Genomic DNA, 6936 nt, shown 5'->3' with positions numbered 1-6936 from the left:
ATTAAATGAGTTATATTACTATCACACATGAGTATTAGCATTCGAAAAACGTTTTTACTTAACATTTTTAAATTAGACCAGATGTTAGATAACATCTGATGATCGCTATTGCGTGAAACTTTAAATAATGTTTTATAAGCCAAACTAATGATTTAGTTTGTATAATAATAATATTAACATACTCGCTCTACTTATGCTATGCTGTATTGAGTACTCTCACTGGAGATATTAACTTAATTTCTAAAATACCCAATCTATATATATTGGGAAAAAAATGCCTAGCTTAATATTTTTGTTTTTAAATTATTTAAAATATGCAAGCAATGGTGAAAAATAAAAAGTTCTTCATTAATAATTTTGAAAATTATTTAAAATATGCAAGCAATGGTGAAAAATAAAAAGTTCTTCATTAATAATTTTGAAAATGATGTGAAAGTTTCTTCTTTTACGTAAATGTCTCTTAAAAATATCCTCTTAAAAAAATATTAAAAATATATGTAAAACAAAACATATCTAACAATAAAAGACAAACAACAGTAATAATTAGGTTTTTAAAGAAGATTAAGGAGAAAACTGCTGTTAGGAAAATGTTTTTATAATTGAGTTGCGTGAAACAAATTTTGTAAAGCGGACAATGACGTAGTTTCCTTGAAATATTGTAAATATTAAGATTTTTATTTCGAGATGATACGAGATGATACGAGAAGTTACGAAATTGGGTATGAAAATTCACCAAAATATCTCCAAAAATTCGAGAATTTTTTGAGTTTGTTTCGAGAGTTACGAGATTCTTTTCGAGATTAGTTACGAGAATCTCGTAATTACTTCATTTCGAGATACTTCATTTCGTGAGCGAGAATTTCGAAATATTACGAAATATTACGAGTTTCTCGTAATGGCTCATCCAAAAAAAAAAAGGTGATAAACTAGTTAAACAGAGCTAAGAGTTAAAAAAACTTTAAAAGTTTAATGAAATTAGTTCATTAAATATATATTTTTTTGTTATTCAACAATATTGTCATCTTTTTTACAAAGAATCAGGTAAGAAAACACTTTATTACTATACATTTTTATAACTTATTGTTTATTTTGTTGTGTCTTTTTACTTTAGTTCAACAATTAAAATTTTTTTAGTTTTTCAATAAGATGGCAAAGTTAAAAGTTAAAAGTGAATGATGTCAGTAAAATAAACAGTTATTGTTAAAAGTGACAGTAATATTTTAATTATTTTAACGGAGCATGTGGAAAGTGATATTTATTATTTAATTATTGTAAGTGGGTGTTGTTAAATGTGGCATTTGTGAATTAATTATTGTTATTATTACTAATGGTTAATTTATTGGTGCGTGCTCTCCACAGACCTCTTTTTTATTATATATTCTGTTGGTAGAAAACTTGACTCGTAATGTCTCGAAAAACATCGAAAAAGTATTTTAAATTTCGTTAATTTTCTTGTTATTCTTGTAATATTTTCATGTTTCGAGAAGGGAAATTTTATGGCCAATTCTCATTCGAGAATCTCGATACTTTTTGTAACCTCTCAAAAAAAATTCACGAAACTTGTGAAAATTATGATTTCGATCAAAACTATTCTTATAGTGTAGTCAAAATAGACTGAAAATGGGGTCAACCTGGACAAAATTTGTAAAAAGTGGTGTTTGGTATCATTAGAAGCGTAATTTTATGTACTTTAGGCAGGAAAAAGTCCACCGAATAACTATTTCGGGAAAAAAAGATATGGCTATTTTACTTAGGGTCACTATTTTACATTTTTGACAATATTATAATTTAATGGAGTTCCTAATTATGCTGAGTTTGATTATTATTGTTTACTTATATAAATAAAATTTAAGTTTGCATAATTTGTTTTTTAACTCTTAGCAATATATAAAATGAATTTTATTTATTTATTTAATACGAGGGATCTGCTACCAAGTTTAACAAGCAATATAACAAGTTTTTGTTATATTGCTTTAGGCCTTCTATTTAATGCCTAATATATGAAAATATGCCAAAAATAAAATGTCAAACTTTAAATTTTTTGTACAAAAACATTGAGCATTAATCATTTACTGACACATTAGTATTAATGCGCAAAATATTTCTTTAGAAATAGGCATTTTATATTATTTAAAATTACGAAAAAATGGATGACGATATTTGCATTATCTGTAAAGAATAAACCAACGCTACACTTGTTACTGTGGGAGAAAAAGGAATAAAAACTATATTTGAGTTTTCAAAGCTTAGAACTGACTCCCAAGTAATCAACTTTTTGAACGGAAAAACCAGCATCAAGGTTCATTCTGTTTGCAGAAAAGAATATACAAACAAGCGAAGGTTGTCAACCACAGAAAATCCTCTAAAGAAGAAACGTAAGCTACGCTCAAAAGTAAGTTTTAATTGAAATGTCAATTCGCTTAATATACTAAAAAGTATAAAAATATATAAAAATTATATATAATATAAATGTATATGGCAAATGGTAAAAGAGTAAAAAAGACAAAAAGATAGGATTAAAGATTCAAATGGCTCTTGACAATGTTGTTGTTAACAAAGCTGTTGTAAAACGTTCTGAAAAAGCTAAAAGTCTCATAACGTTACACCCTGGAATTAAAGTTAATAATGAAACAATTCATGCGAACCCAACTGTTCTCTTTCAAAGACTTATCATGTTAGCTGAACGATCAGAAGACATTACAAGTTGCTTTGAGTATGAGTTAACACCTGAACCAACATCGCTTTTTAAAGATGGTCTTATGAGGAAATCCAATAAAGCATTACTTAGCAAAGTTCTTCTAGGTAATTCTTCAACTAAACAATCAAATGAGCCAAACAAAACCAACTACGTTTTAGACGGGGGAGCATTACTACACAAAGTCCTTTGGAAAATTCCTTCTACATTTGGTGATATAGTTCAACAGTATTGCAATTATATTGTCCGAAAATATGGAAAAAATACAACTGTGGTTTTTCCATATTTTCGGACAATATAATTGACGAGTAAAAGTAAAATTTACAGAGCTTGCTCTACATCATCAAATGAAAATTAACTGCATGCAAGCCGATTTTTTATCAAACAAAAACAACAAAACTAATTTAATTAACTCCTTATCAAGTGCTTTGATATTACATGGTCATGATTGCACTAGATGTGAAGATGACGCTGATAAAACTATAGTTTAGAAAAGTCTTGAAAATGCAAGCCAAGAAAATCATACTACCGTTGTTGCTGATGATACAGACATACTTGTTTTACTTTTAAACATGTGGCAGCCATCAATGAGCAATATTTTCATACGCCATGAAGCTCGTAAAGGTATCAAAAAAGACATGGAATTGATCAGTGTGCAAGAATCTCACTATTGCCAACTCATGTAAGAAGCAATCTACTATTTATTCATGCTTGGGGCGGATGTGATACTACATCTTCATGTTTTGGGCAAGACAAAACTGCTGCCATGAAGCTAGTAGAACAAAACAGCATTTTAATTAAAGAGGTTTGTCTGGTATTCAACGACCCTTTTGCAACACAAGAACAAGTTTCACCTGCTGGAATAAAATTTGCTATAAAAGCTTATGGTAATGTAGAGCATTTAAAAGATTAATTATGATAAAAAAAGATACACTCAAAAATAAAACTATTTTTATATTTTTTTGAAATCAAACCTTAGGTGGAAATAACGAAAAAGAAAGCCTTACATTGATGAGAAAATATAAGTATATGCAAATGCCAACATCATCCTTTAATGATATTCAAAGGCTTCCACCAACAGAAGATGCTATAAGATATCATTCTTTAAGAGTGCACTTGCAGATTTTGCAATGGTTGAATACTGAACTTGAACCAACTGAGTGGGGACGGAGAAATCAAAGCAATATCTTGGTCCCAATAATGACAGATAAGGTAAAGAGAAATAAAAGTTGATTGAGTAACTTATGTTATGTTATATGTTATTCGATATGTAAAATAAGTTCAAAAACTTTATTTCATTTCAGGCTGCAGTACCAGAGCACATTCTTAGCTCTATCCGAAGTAACTGTAGTATTACAACAAAGAAATCTTGCAAAAACGCTTGTCCTTGTAAACGGCATAGTATTAGGTGCATGAGCGCTTGCATACAGTGTCATGAAATAGATTGTCACAATTCAATGTCTTTGTTTGATAACAAAGACCAGGGAGACAACGTCGATGAAGTAGAAGATAGAAACATATTTGACAAGTGGTTCAGCTTGTTTGAATAAAATTAATTTGCATTTGTATTTCTTTTTTTCAAAAAAAAAAAATAGTTTTTTTGGAGGGGGGGGAGCCCCACCCCCCTGGCCTCCCCGGTGTTGATGGGGATGTATTGTATTTTTTTAAAATTGCTTATTGTATATTATATATTTATCATTTTTTGATGACATATTAATAAACAGAAAAACCATTTAGACATTCAGTGTTTTTTTAATGAAAGTGTGAAAAAATGACGTTATTACACAAAAAGTTATTGTAACAAAAAATAGTGTAAATAATTTTGCCCAAAAGGTTATTCGGTGGACTTTTTCCTGCAAAATGTACATAAAATTGCGGTTCTAACAATATCAAACACTGCTTTTTAAAAATTTTGTCCAGGTTGACCCTCAAGTTGACTACATTATTAAAACTCAGTGTCATTTCGAGATTTCGTATCATAATGTCTCGTAACAAAAATAGTTTCGAGACGCCCGAGCTTAGTAAATATAGTTGAGTGGTATTTTTGATGAGCGTTTTGGAGAAATTTTTTAAGAATAAATTGAATGAAAAACTTATGTAAAGGAGAGTTCTTTAGTAGAAGAGAAAATGTAGAATAGCAACGTAGTGTTCGCTCTGAGAAATCTATAGTTTTAAAACGCTTTTTTCATACCGTGAAGTATGATTGTAAAGTTTAATCCGATGGTCTTATGATCCCGACCAAAGGGTCACTTGACTATATATAATAATATTATTATTAAGTCCAATTGTAGAATAAGGTGAGCTACCAAAGAGAAGTAAAATATTAATCAAGATAAATCATATTTAACTCAGCTTGGGTTTTTAATTAAGTTTAATGAACATTTTATTGCTAATAAAAGTTTGGCATATCTTTTTTTTTTTAAAAAAAAGGTGGAAGAGTCTGCAAGATTCACAGCCATAGAAAAGGCTTGCATTTATCTCTATATACTGGATCTAATCTTGGAGGTGAAGATTATGAAAGTATTAAATAAACTATGAGGGACACTCATGTATTCAGAAGAGCTAATAGCTTAGAAGAATAACGATCAAGAGCAAATAGGAGTTATAAATAGAATTACATACTAAAATTCATTTGAAATGAATTGGTAAAAAAATAACAAATGCTTTATACTTACCAAGTATGAGTATCGATTGTATGAACAAGAAAGTTGTACAAAACTAAATAGCCCTGGTGATATAGGCATAAAAGTTAACTTACAAGATATGTATACACATCCAAGTGAGAGCAATCTCATTTACTCAGTTAACTAAAGCTGATGGTGCTGATTTTCCTAATGCAGAAAATGCTGCTCTTACCATTAATGGTTTAGTATATCTTTTTAGTAATATCAAGTATCAACTAGGAGGTTGAGAATTTGAATAAATAAACTATCCTGGTCAATGTACAGCCATCCTTGGTTTATTAAAATATACTAATGGTAACTCAAAGTTTTATGGATGGAATCAGTTCTGGCACAAATATCCATTAACAACATAAACCATAGAAGCTAATACTGGTTTTGCTGTGAGACAAACAGCTATCACTCAAGGTCCTGAAACAAACGGAACATTTAGCCTGAAAATACCTTTATCTTTGGATTTTGTGAAGGTTATGATAAAGTTGTGTATTTACTAAACTTATTCTAATACTTCCTAGAAAATTGGATGATGATGCTTAAGTGAGAAATAGTTAAGTAGCTGTTTGTAAAGTATCACAGGATAGAATTTTTTGTTAGATGTCAGAAGTGACACTTAACAATTATTTTAAGGATTAAACCTTCCCCATTCATAACCAAACTATCCCCTGCTCTTTCCTAACCAAGTTATACCGAAACCTTCAACGTCAATCCCAACCTCCTAATTACCCCTTTCACATAAACCTAGAACCCATACCTACCTAAACCTTAACTTTACTAGATCCTCATACTATTAACAAGCTATGTAATTGTTTATTAAAAAACCACCCCCTCACTTTACTATACGAACGTTGATTTAAGTATTGTACTATGTATGCATTATTGAATAGTTTAAATGAAACTTCAAAATTAAAAAATTTTCATCTCCAAACACTCTGGCTATAATATTTCAATATTAATAAAATCGTTTTTTTAAAACCTTTTAGATAATCCGTATCAAATTCATAAAGTCCGTATCAAAACCATAAAGTTACTCATCTAATCCAAAAAATATTTTAAAATTCTAGTATTTAATCTCAATCAATTTAATTCAGCGGAATAATTATTTTGAAGCTATGACTTATTTAGATCAAAAAGCCATTAAAAAAATATTTAGTCAAAGTAGATGAAATCTTTAGTAAAAATTTAGACAAAAATTTTAACTCAAGGAAACTTCAAGCTAATTTTAAGAAATTAAATCTTTAGAGTTGATCAGTAAAAAGTTGCCAAACAGCTAAAAACATTGCATCAATATATGTCCTTGATCCTAAATAAGCACACAAATGTTTATTGTAATAGCAAACAATAAAGAGACTAAATATGAATACAAGGCAAAAGTAAATAAACCTGTAAGAGTAAGGAGTGAGAAGAGAACTAATTAAAATTAAAAAAAAAAAAACACATGTAAAACATAACAATTCTTGCTATTGGTTTGCCTAAGCAAACGAATAGCAATTAAACCCAATTCAGAAGGTAAAAAGTATCAAAAGGGCGAATTGCAAAAAAAACCTGGAAGAGAAAGGAGTT

At 29.3% G+C, this 6936-nt stretch overlaps 1 pseudogene; it reads left to right on the top strand.

Moving 5' to 3' along the window:
• The first annotated feature begins 3133 nt into the window (after window positions 1–3133).
• On the top strand, window positions 3134–4245 carry LOC149885193 (uncharacterized; annotated as a pseudogene).
• The last annotated feature ends 2691 nt before the right edge of the window (window positions 4246–6936 follow it).

Source organism: Hydra viridissima, unplaced genomic scaffold, assembly GCF_058129835.1.
Source record: "Hydra viridissima isolate aposymbiotic clone 2 unplaced genomic scaffold, HvirCarnegie_v1 scaffold_8, whole genome shotgun sequence".
NCBI lineage: Eukaryota > Metazoa > Cnidaria > Hydrozoa > Anthoathecata > Hydridae > Hydra > Hydra viridissima.
This window is presented reverse-complemented; position numbering and strand designations above follow the sequence as displayed.